At 38.8% G+C, this 12,018-nt stretch overlaps 1 protein-coding gene and 1 long non-coding RNA gene across 5 annotated transcripts in view; one reads left to right on the forward strand and one right to left on the reverse strand.

Annotated features, from left to right (window-relative positions):
• Positions 1-6,641: 6,641 nt before the first annotated feature.
• LOC109435030 (uncharacterized) lies at positions 6,642-8,052 on the reverse strand. The gene is made up of 2 exons (XR_002135920.2): positions 7,899-8,052; positions 6,642-7,798 (listed from the first exon to the last, which is right to left on the reverse strand). It is a non-coding gene; the product is annotated as an uncharacterized LOC109435030 (long non-coding RNA).
• A 312-nt stretch (positions 8,053-8,364) lies between these two features.
• The window catches only part of RB1CC1 (RB1 inducible coiled-coil 1), an 83,188-nt gene continuing 79,534 nt past the window's right edge, over positions 8,365-12,018 (forward strand). For all 4 annotated transcript variants that reach the window (XM_019712559.2, XM_019712560.2, XM_019712562.2 and 1 more), the window contains exon 1: positions 8,365-8,505. The gene's annotated coding sequence lies outside the window, so the exon portion shown is untranslated. The remainder of the gene's footprint in view (positions 8,506-12,018) is intronic.

Here is a 12,018-nt window from a genome sequence, read left to right on the forward strand (position 1 = left end):
AGTGATGCCAAGTTCTGGCATAGGACATTATTTAATACTTGGGTATGATGCATTTTGTGGTTGGGGCAAAGAAGCACTTACAGTGGTTAATTTTATTGAGGCCATACTTAGAAATTTCTGATCCCAAAGCAAAATGCCACGCATAATTCCTGATATTTAGCTTTCTACCATAAAAATGGAATTCACTCCAAAAGTTTACAATTGTAGATATGAGAGAGTGTTTTAAGAATATTTTAAAAGATGCCAGTCTTGCTCCTCTGCTGTCCTATGTTGTAGACTAGGACTTATCTTAATTGTTCCATCTCCTCTAATTATTTCTGTCTTTCAAATTAAAATTGAGCACCAAGGATTTGCTGATAGAGCCATTTCTGGACAATTTTTCTTTGAGACGATTTCATGTTGACTATGCAAACTATAAACTATTATTCATTCAATAATTGTTAATTACGTGTATAGCACAAGACTAGGCATCTACTAGAGATGCAAGTATGTCTAGAAATGTTCCCTTTAAAATGTATGTGTATACTGACAGTTTCATAATTTGAGACAGTAGTCTTGCCATGAAGTATACTAATGTCCTGGAAAGGAATTCTTATTAAATTAAGAACTAAGAAAAAATTTACAAGTTATTAACTATATTACAATAGCCAAGATATGGAAACAACCTAAGTAAGTGTCCATCTATGGATGAATGGATAAAGGAAATATGGTATATATACATAATGGAATATTACTTAGCCATATAGAGTGAAACCTTACAATTTGCAACAAGGATCGACCTCAATGGCATTATGCTACGTGAAATAAATCAGATAAACACAAAAACTGTATATTTTCACTTCTATGCAGAGTCTAAAATCTAAAATAAAAACCAAGCTCATAGAGAACAGGCTGGTGGTTGACAGAGGTGTGGGGTGGGGAGTGGGAGAAATGAGTAAAGGGAGTCAAAAGGTACAAACTTTCCAGGTATAAGTAAATCATGGGGAGGTAACATATAGCATGGTGACTATAGTTAATAAAACTATATTGCACATTTGAAAGTTGCTGAGTAGATCTTAAAAAGTTCTCAACTCAAGAAAAAAAATATTTTTTGTAACTATGTAAGGGTGATGGTTGTTAAGTGAACTTGTCATGATCATTTTGCAATGTATACAAATATTGAATCATTATAATGTCTATGTACACCTGAAGTTAATGTTATATGTTAAATATACCTCAATTTTCAAAAAGTTACTAATTACATTATACAAATAGCATGTCATTATATTGTTTGATTTTGAGAGAGCACTAATCAGGCCAAGACTGAGACAGCAAAAATCTCCCAATACAAATTACTCATGATATTTAAAATTTTAAACAGAATTTGAGAAAACTCAATTAAGCCTGAATTTGTTTCCACATGTGAAATGGCAGTTTGCTATGTTAGGTTACACAAGGTATCAAAGCACCTGGCATGATACCACACACACACTCAATTTTGTTAGCTCCTTTCTCTTTGTCTGAAATCAGTGGCCTATTTGATATCCGGTACAACACATTTGATACCTAGTACAGATCATTTTTAACACCTTCTCCCTCTAAATGAGGAATTTATTTTTATTAATAATCATCAAATGAAATGAAAATATAGGCTAGACAGAATTGTACACATTAAAATATTTTTTTGTCTTCAAATACTAATTATGCCATAAAAATTTTCAAAATAAAAGTTTAAAAAGTAATAGATTTGTACTTTTTCATAATATGAATTTTTTTTGGAAAAGAGAAAACACAAATACTTCAGAAAAGAGAAACATGCGGGGTTCATAGAATGATTTGTACATAGTGTGATAGAACTGAAATGATTCAATTTCTGTTTAGGCATCTTTGCAGTCACAGAGCTATCATTGTGTATTTTGAATGTACTCATTAAAGGTAGGATTTATATAGTCCCAGAAGTTGAAGACATGAATTAACTTCCCCATAGAATGTTTATTTTTAAAAATATTTTTACATTGAGGTTTACATGCTATTAAAATTTAATAGAAACCACAACATTTATTTATAATTACATCAGTGCTTCTCCTCCTTGGTGATTTGCCTCTCAGGATATTTGGCAATTTCTGGAGACACTTTTGGTTGTTTTAACTGGTGAGGAAGAGAGTACTACTGAAATCAAGTGGGTAGAGAACAGGGATGTAACTAAACATCCTAAGAGGCACAGAACAGCCTCCCACAGCAAAGAATTATCTGGCCCTAGATGACCACAGATTGAGAAACTCGGACTAACAAACGATTTTTTGGGGAGTAGTATTTTTACATTGGTATAGTTTAAGATTGATGGCACATGGTAACAATAAAAGCAGACTGATTATTGTTTGTTAACAGTAACACAGACAATGCACTGCCTAATTGCCTGCATCCAGGACCAAACATTAGATTTCCATTAATTTCTTCTAAAGGACTGCCACTTCCAGTGAAAGTTAAATCAGATTTCTACTCTTAAAGTACTTTTAAACCATTTCAGTGATGGTTAAATGAACCAAAGCTTAGCAACAAGTGATTGTGACTATTCTCTCTATTCATTTAATAATTTCAATTGATTTTTTAAAATGTAATTTAAATGTTTTTAAGTTTTATTGAAATATAACTCACATAGCGAAAACTCAACATTTTAAATTGTTCAATTCAGCGCTTTTTAGTATATTCATAAGATTGTGTAAACATCACCACTAATTTCAGAATACTTTCAGTGCATTCAAAAGAAATCTCGTGTCCATTAACAGTCATATCCTATTTTTCCTTTTCCCCAGCCCCTGGCAATCCCTAATCCATTTTTTGTCTAGAAATTGGTCTAGTCTGGACATTTTATATAAGTAGAATCATAGACTATGTGGCTTTTTTGTGATTAGTCTCTTTCACTTAGTATGTTTCCATGGTTCATCCATGTTGTAGCATGTATCAGACTTCTTTCCTTTTTATTGCCATTTAATATTCCATTTTATGGATAGGCCACATTTGGTATATTCCTTCATCAGTTGATATTTGGATCTCCTCCATTTTTTTGACTACTAAAAAATACTACTATGAACATTTGTGACATTTTTTTGTATGGACATAGGTTCTTAATTCTCTTGGAATGGAACCTAGGTGTGAAATTGCTGAGTCATATAGTAATTCTGTTTATTATGTGAGGAAATTTTTGCATTACGTGCAATTTCCTATTGTATGAGTATGCCACATTATGATACTCCATTGATCAGTTGACAGACATTAAGACGGTTTCCACTTTTTAGTTGTTATGAATAATGCAGTATGAACATTTGTGTACAAGATTTTGTGGAGACATGTTCTTTTATCTCTAGGAGTGGAATTGCTGGGCTATGTGGTAACTCTGGTTAAATTTTTGAAGAACTGCCAATCTATTTCCCAAAGTGGCTGCACCATTTCATAATCCCACCAGCAATACATTAGAATTACAATTTTTTCACATCTTCGTTATTGTAATAAAAACCAGATAGGGCTGTTAAGACAACTAAATAGGTTTATGAATGTAAAGCCCGTGTTTCACATCCAAGACTCACTCACGGGCTTCATAGGCTTCAGTTAAGTTATAGTTTTTAAAAATAAACAATAACAAACTTCACCATTGAGGGATATAGTCAAAATAGTAAGCCACTGAAGTTTATAGTCAAAATAATAGGCCACTGAAGGAGCAAAGAATCTCAAGGTTTGGGACCAAAGTCATCGAATCGAATGTCTTTCAAGCCATCAGAGGGTGGTAAAATCAATTAAGTGGGTCAAGACTAGCACTAGAAAAATAGCACAGAAACGATCAGAGTATATCACATGCGGTCCTTTTGTGTGAAACATGGGTTTCATTGATACAGAGAACTGTATGTGTGTACCAGGGCACACTGTTACAATGTATTTCTTAATGTGGGTCACAAAGAAGAACCTGAAATCAAACTATGGCTTGATGTTTGAATCCAATCCACATCTGTATCTATAAGATGGTTAACTTTTTGCTTTAAGACATTACAGCTCTACTTTCAGACATTTTGCTGAGCTTTCCTTCAAAATAGTAAGACAATTTAATGTGAAAAATGTCTAAAAATGTTTTGTCTCAATCTATTGGTTTAAAACTGTTGAAAAATGAAGCATGCTAGAAGTATTTTCCTGTATGTGTTGCATTAGAAACAGTATTACTCACAAGCTCATCACTAGCTTTGAAGAGTCATTCATAAATTAACTATCATTATCATTAACATGTGTGAGTACCAACAGACAACGGAATAGGACAGCTTTAGGGTCTGTAAATACTACTGAAAACATTAACTTGATAATAATCATAGTGGCAGATGCCTTTAAGTAGTGTATCAACATATTTTACACACTGAATTAGCTATGATCTTAAAAACAAAGTCCAAAACTTTTTAAAAGGGTTCACCTTTTAAAATGAAAAACTGTGATTCATACTTTGAATAAAGTTAAATTATGTCAATCATGGTTGGCTGTTTGAACAAAACCTAAAAAATTAGGGTAATGACACATTATTTGAGAAATATTTAATGCATATACAGAATGAAATATCAAATCAGTTAACAAAATTAAGCTGTGTACCATGATCTTCCCAGTATCCTAATGTAGAGTCAGGTCTCCCTATCTACGAATTTCGTATCTATACACTCAATGAACCAAAGATTGAAAATATTTTTTATATTGTTGCTGACGTGTACTATGTAGTTAGGCCTATGATGGTTGTGTCTGTACTGAACATGTATACTGTCATTATTCCTTAATACTGTATAACAACTATTTACATAGCATTTACATTAGGTATAAGTAACCTAGAGATAATTTAAAGTATGTATATGTGAGAATGTGAGTAGATTATGTGCAAATACACCATTTTATATAAGGGGTTTGAGCATCCCCAGATTTTGGAGTCTGCGGAGGGGTGGGGGTGGGAGGTTGATATCATTTCCAAGGATACTCAGACAACTGTTATATAAACTTGTCATTACAATGATTTCTGAATGGTTCCCTGTATGAGCTTTTGAGATATTTGAGGGCAGGAATTTTAGTCACTTATCTAGTCAACCTTCAAATATTTAAATCACTATGTGACAAGCTCTCTATCAAGTTCTAGGAACTTAAAAATGAATAGTTCCCAATCTAAGTTCACAGGCTTAGAGGGGACACAAAAATTTAGTTGTGTGATATGAAGCAGAGGTAGGATAAGTGATCACTGTATTGTCTAGCAGTTGGAAGCTGGCTGATGTCCAGGATGTTTTAAAGAATGACACTGAAAGGTGAACAAGAGGGAAAGAACACGACATGGAGGAGGAAATTTACATAAGGTACGTGTAAAGGGGAAAAGTGAGGGGGTATATAGCTGGAGAGATGGGTTGGTACCTAATGAAAAGATTCTTATGCTATGTTAAGAAGTTTAAATTGTATCTAATCTACAAAACAAGACCAGTGAAGATTGTTAGGCAGGGAAGAGACATAATCATATTGGTTTGGATGGAGTAAGTGATACTAGTTGGGAAGTGAGTCAAGCTATAAATTGAGGGCCTGAAAAAGGTGTAGGGCAGTCAAGAAATATTTGCGTGTACACTACTGTACACCAGGTATTGGGAAAATATTCCCTCTATTAAAAAAAGTCTTACATTTCAGCAGGTTAGACAGATACTTAAAGACATAACATAAAAATCTAGAGGAACTGTGGGTGTGTTGGGAAGGATTCCTGAAAAAGTGACACTGAAGTTGAGACCTGAAGCGCAACTAAGATTTTAAAGATTGAAACTAATGTCAAGTACTTAGGGTGTTTAGCTATGACGTCCTGTATTATCCCTACACTCTCCTCCTAAAGAGAATGACTTTCTTTTGCCCACACTGTAAATCCATCCAAGAACCTAAATGTTTATTAAATTGAAAAACACATAATGTGATGAGGACAAGATTCTCTTATCTATTTATTCTCCTGTGGCACCTTATATTTGCATCATTTACATTGTATTATAATTACTTGAGAATTTCGAAGAGGACCAAATGAAAGAAAGGCCAGATTTAAGAGCCAAGAGGGAGACACTACAAAAAAGGGGAGAAACAAAAAAAATTAAAAATGACAAATGCTTTAAAAAGTTCAAAAAAAGTATCAGCATTGTCTATTTAACACAATAATTTGGAGGTTTCTTAATCTATAACTTCAGTGAGAATAGGGCAGTAGTGAAAATGAGACTGGATTAAAGACTTCCCATCAAGAAGCTTGGCTGAGAAGTAATGTTGAATGAGGGTATTTTGTTTGTTCTTGTTTTTACTTATTTAGGAAGGGAGAGTACAGACGGTTTTCAATATTCTTTCTTGAAGGAAAATGTCACTTGTTGAGACTTACTCGGGACACATGTAGTTTTAGTAACCTGTAACAGTATTTCCTCTAGATACCTCCATACGTAAAAAAAGAATTAATGTTAATACATTTTCACTTATCACTAGAAAAGAATATGAGAAGCATATAAATTCTAAACATTTACACTCTGGAGAAGGTGTAAACCTTTAAGGTATGAACCAATCATTTCTGGTCATTTCTTCCACCTATGACTAAGGAAGAAGATGAGGAATGAATTAATTTTGTTTCGAAAAAAAGAAGTTAGAGACAAAATTAAAAACATTTTATTATTTATTACATTATCACTGGCATATTCCAGTGATGCTTTCAGTTGTGTCTGTAATGTTGAATGACATTGATCACTAAGTCAAGCACCAATATATTCTTCAGAGGCCTAATATTGTTGTATTTTGTTTACAAATTTTCTGACCAAATCCCTTCTCACTATGTATTTTCTGTGTGCTGTTTACTATGCTGTCCCCTAAGGCATAATAACATGTTAGTTTCTTAATTTTGACTTCTCTGCTGTATCTTGCTGGGGCGGTGTAATAAAAGTCCAGTTTAAAATAAACTAAAATGACTTGCCAAACATAAGATCTCTCTGGGATACACAGGAAATTAAAAACAAAGTGGTAAAAACAGTAAGTCCTTCTCAAACAACTTTCAGATACCCGGTCAGTGTGCTGAAAATTGAAAATTCCCAATGCTTACTAGTTGGTTCAATGAGTGTTATCAGTTTCCACCATGATAAATGAAAGATTGCAAACTTTACTTCCCAATAATAGTATTTAGTGCCTTTGAAAAGGGTGGTAATACTCATTTTTATGCAAACAACTCAAATGTTCTCTGATGACATAGTGGTAGCACTTCTAAGCTTTTACTCATACCACATATTTCTGAATGTAACAGGAATTTAAAGTATGTAATTTGTTTTAGGTGCAACTTCTGTTCCTTAGACTTTCATACTTAAGTCCGTCGCTTCAAGTCATTGCCCGTGAATGCTCATCTTCACAAAATCAGGATTCCCCTTTAACTGTTTCCCATTCATTACAGTACTTACGCTAACTCACTAGAGAACCCAGTATTAATAAGGCTGAAAATCGGCGGTAGTGGCGTGGCGCTTTCATCTTCATTCCGACCGACCGAGCCTTAATTCTCTTCTCTTTTGGATGTTTTCTTTATCTTACCTGGTCTGAGAAAAATTGTGCCGCCCCACACAAGTAGTTACCAGACACCTTTCATCCGCTTGCAGGCCCGGCGGTCGGTCGAGGATATGGTGGGGTTGAGGGTGGCAGTCTAGCCTGGCCGGCCCACAGTTCTCCCGGTACCTCATCCTCTTACAGATCTTGGCCTGCTCTGCGGGCTTCCCCGGGGCGCTCGACGAGGACCTCGGATCTCCGGCTGGTCCCGCTCCTCCCCGACAGGCTGTGGGAAACGACCTTTTATCATCTGGGGCTAAATTGAAAATTCGGCGGGATCGGCCTAGCTCAGGCCAACTCGCTGTAGCGAGGAAGGTCAAGCTCACCTTGCGGTAGTACGCGCCCGGACGGCGACTAGCACCGAAACAGGCCGCCCCAGTGGAACCTTCCTTGGGTCAGGAGAGGACAGCCAAAGTTGCAAGCCGGCCGGCAGCGACCGAAGGCGGAGTCGCCCCCTTCCCAGCAGCCTGTCAACTTCCGGACCTGCGCGTTGCCTCTGTGAGCCTCCCGGGCCAACAGGCGCGCCCCTCCCCCCACTCCCCCGCCCATTCCCGGCATGCTCCGCGGAGGAAGGGACAGAGTCGACAATAACAAACCCAGCGGCGGCCGTGTCGGCGGCCCTGCCGAACCCTCGGCGCTGCCTCAGGGTTCCCCTGTCGTCCCGGCCCCTCGGCTCTGACAGGCCGTGGCCCTCTGTCCCCCGGTCCCCGACCCAGAGCCGAGGGGCCTGACCGCGTCCCTTCTCCGCCCAGACCCCTCCCTCCTGCCCGGAGTTCGGGGCCGCGGCAAGTACCGGGACGCCGGCGGTTGTGTCGGTTGGCTGTGCCGGATGGGCGGTTGGTAGCCGCCGCCGAGGACGAAGCGTCGGCGGAAGATGGTGCCAGGGGTTGCCAGCTTTGTTGGTGCCGCTGGCGGGGAAGGAGGTGTTGCCAGGTAAGTGTCGTAGCTGCCCGTGTCCCCTTCCCCCATCTGGCACCGCGGCCGCGCGGCGAACCCCGGCACAGTGGGCCCGGGGCACCGGGGTCCCCGCCGGACCAGAGCGCCGGTGTGTGCGCCCGCGGGCCCAGCGCATTCGGCCCCGGCAGGTGTTTCCTTGCAGTCGTCTCCCTAACACGACAGCTGGTGGAGGAGACACGCGAGTCAAGTCGAAGCCCCACCGGGCTGAGGGAGGTGTAGGGTGGGCTCGCCGGGTCCGGGCCTGCCTGCTACCTGCTCTGACGGGGTTCCCAGGGTGACTCCTTGTGCGCGCCCCGGCCAGCGCCCGGTCGACTTGCGTGAGTGGCGGAGGGGGAGAGACTCCCGAATCCATCAGGAGTAGCCTCACCCGTCGTCACCACTGTCCGGCTCAGCCCTCATGGTGTCTGAGTTGAGAAACCGGAGAGTGATTGGGCCGAGGCCGAAGGAAGCGTAGTGTGGAAGGAAGCGAGAGATGTGTTTGTCCCGACCCCGGAGTGCTAGGAGCCGTATAAAGTTACTCGTAGGAATGACTCAGCCGCCGCGCGCCCCACTGATAGATTTGGGATGGGGTGTGTATGCAGATTTCACAACTTCCTTGGTAGAAACAGAACAACAGGAGAAATGGCAGCTTCTCAGGGAATATCTTTATAGTTTCTTCCACCGCCTGGTGGATGTGCTGTTTATTGTTATTAGATTATAATTTCATAATCTAGTCTTTTCCATTATGACTCTTTTAAAGTGTAGTCATACCACGAAGCGATGTGGGTCGGGGTGCCAAGGAAGACTAATGTGCTTACTGTTGATAAAGAGTCACGTTACTAGAGACATTAAGCTAGGTAGGAATGTTCGCCTCAAGTGTACTATACATAGAGCAATGATTTGGACCATATGAAAATGTATTTCTCTTGCTAACTATTGTATAGTTTCCAGTTTTTCGTGTGTTGATAGTGCTTGTATGATTTATTCGAAGGGTTGGAAGATTAGCAACTTAGGAGGAGACTACTTTTAAATTAGACAAATCTGAGTTTAATCAAGAATCTCATTATAGTTCTATATTTGATACAAAGAGGGTCCTTCCAATTCTGATATTACTGTGAGAAGAAGGACCACTAGGAAGGTGATTGATGTGATTTTGGGGGTGTTATTTGATCTACAAGTAGATCACTGCTAAGGCTGTGAAGATATTTTTGCTTTCTGTACTTAATGTTGTAACAGAATATGGCCTGAATGAACGTATTTTCTTAGTAATATTCCTGTCATGTTTTTATTTTGGTGTTTATATTGTGTTTTAAAACCTAGGTAGAGTTTTATAAGTGATACTTTATGTTGATAAATATCTGTTGATGGAAATTGGATATGCACAGACCATTTTTTAAAATGTGATTTTATTTAGTCTATTTTGAATCTTTTATGTTGGCTAAAGTTAGGATTAGTTATTGGCCTAATTCTTATATGGTTTTATTGGATGACACAAAGTCAGAGTGCATGGCTGCTTGACTTTTAGCAAATCAAATTCATAAAGTCTGAAAGGGCAGAGGACACAAGACCTTTGTTCTTGAAAAGCCACACTTGAACCTGAATTTTTATTATGTAAGGAGCTTTCATTTGGACTCGAATTTTGAGATTGTCTTCAAATTTTCTAGTTTGAATATTCAATAAATGGTTAAGTACCTGATACATGATTTACTTTGTAAATGTATCTAACTTATGAATGCTAAAAAGGAATGGCTAGTAAAATTTTCTCTTTCGGGTAGTGCTATTCTCTTACCCCAGTTAAGCTTTTCTTGTGTAGTATAGAAAATACTAGCTCCAGAAACTCAGATGAAAATCTAGGTAGCAATCCCTTTCCACACACATTTATTCCTGTAGTTACTTATTTACTACAGATAGACCATTGAATCAGTTAATATGAGCAATATAAGAATGTATAAGAAATTATTCTTGCCTTATAAAGGAAAATTGGAGTCCTGTATAAAAATAATTATAATATGAGCATTTTGGGAAATTTACAGAAGGGATTTGGGCTTTTATAGAGTGTAGGAGGATAGTTCCAGGAGAAGAAAAAGCATGATATGCCATGGGTAAGTCATGGTAGAAAAACAGTGTCTGGGCCACCTCAGCAGGTTTTTATCATGTACCTACTATGTGCCAGGCACTGCTCTAGAAATGCTGCACAGTAAACAAATCAAACCAAATCCCTGAACTCATTCAGGAAAAATAGGGAGTAGTAGATACAGGCTGGAGATGAAAATAAAGCAGAAAAGGGAAGAGATGAACTATCTCTTGGAGGCTTGGAAATTTAGATAAATGGCCAGGGAAGGCCTCACTGATGAGTAACTTTTGAGTAAAGACCTAAGAGAAGTGAGGAAGCTAGTTGTGTGACTGACTCTCTGAGAAAAGAACATTCTTGGCAGGAGGAATAGTAAATGCAAATGCTCTGATATGCTTGGCATATATACAGAAAAGTGAAAAGGTTATTGAGGGTGGATTGTTACAAACGAGGTGAAGAGTGGTAAGAGAATGTGGTGGTAGTGGGGCCTCTACAGATAGTCAGGTTTTTTGGGTCCTAGTAAGGAAACTGTAATGTACTCTAACTCTATGTGCAGAGGCACAGAGATTTGATCCAGTAAACCCAGCAGAGATTTGGTCCAGCAAGGCTGGAAATCAGCTTGGAGCTAGAGTCATTCATTTTTTAATGAAATGTTAAAGTACAAGACAGAGTTTTAGCTCCAGCAACATGAACAGTGAGTAAGAGGAAATTTATATGTAAGCTTCATATGTAAGACTGTAAGAAATAGTGGACCTTTGGAAATTTTAAACAAGATAATTAAAAAATGCAGACTGTTTTGAGAAGCTGGAATAGATGTAATGTTTGAGAAACAGATTGTGGAGTGCTAGTTTGAAGATTTTGTACTTAAATTATCCCTTTCTCTGATTCTTCCATGATATTGTGGACCTGATAAATCTAATTTACCTGTAAACTTGGACCTCTGTTGTCCAGGGCCTTGAGAAGGTGACTTCTTTCCATCCCTCAGTAAAGTTAAGGTTCTGTTAAATTACTTTTTTGCAAGTACAGTACTTGAGTGTCTGTAAAGTACCCTGTCTTTCATTGGTTAGATTCTGCTTTTACAGCTGTTTAGTTGGTGCTCTGAGTGCCCTCAGCCCGCCCCATGATTTTGCTCTCCTTTGAATACTTAAGTTTTATCGATTTGTAGATATTCCACACGTAATTGGTCAGTAATTATCCAGAATATCTGTTGAACTATTAGTCAAATCAATACCATACTGTTGGGACGGACTGGTGGCTTAGTTGGTTAGAGTGCGAGATCTGGGCAACGGGGCTGCCAGTTTGATTCCCACATGGACCAGCGAGCTGCGCCCTCTGCAACTAGAATGAAGTCATTGAGCTGCTGCTCAGCTCCTGGGTGGCCGGATGGCTCAGTTGGTTGGAGCAGGTCCTCTCAACCACAAGGTTGCCAGTTAGACTCC

Source organism: Rhinolophus sinicus, linkage group LG14 (genome assembly GCF_036562045.2).
Source record: "Rhinolophus sinicus isolate RSC01 linkage group LG14, ASM3656204v1, whole genome shotgun sequence".
Taxonomy (NCBI): Eukaryota; Metazoa; Chordata; class Mammalia; order Chiroptera; family Rhinolophidae; genus Rhinolophus; species Rhinolophus sinicus.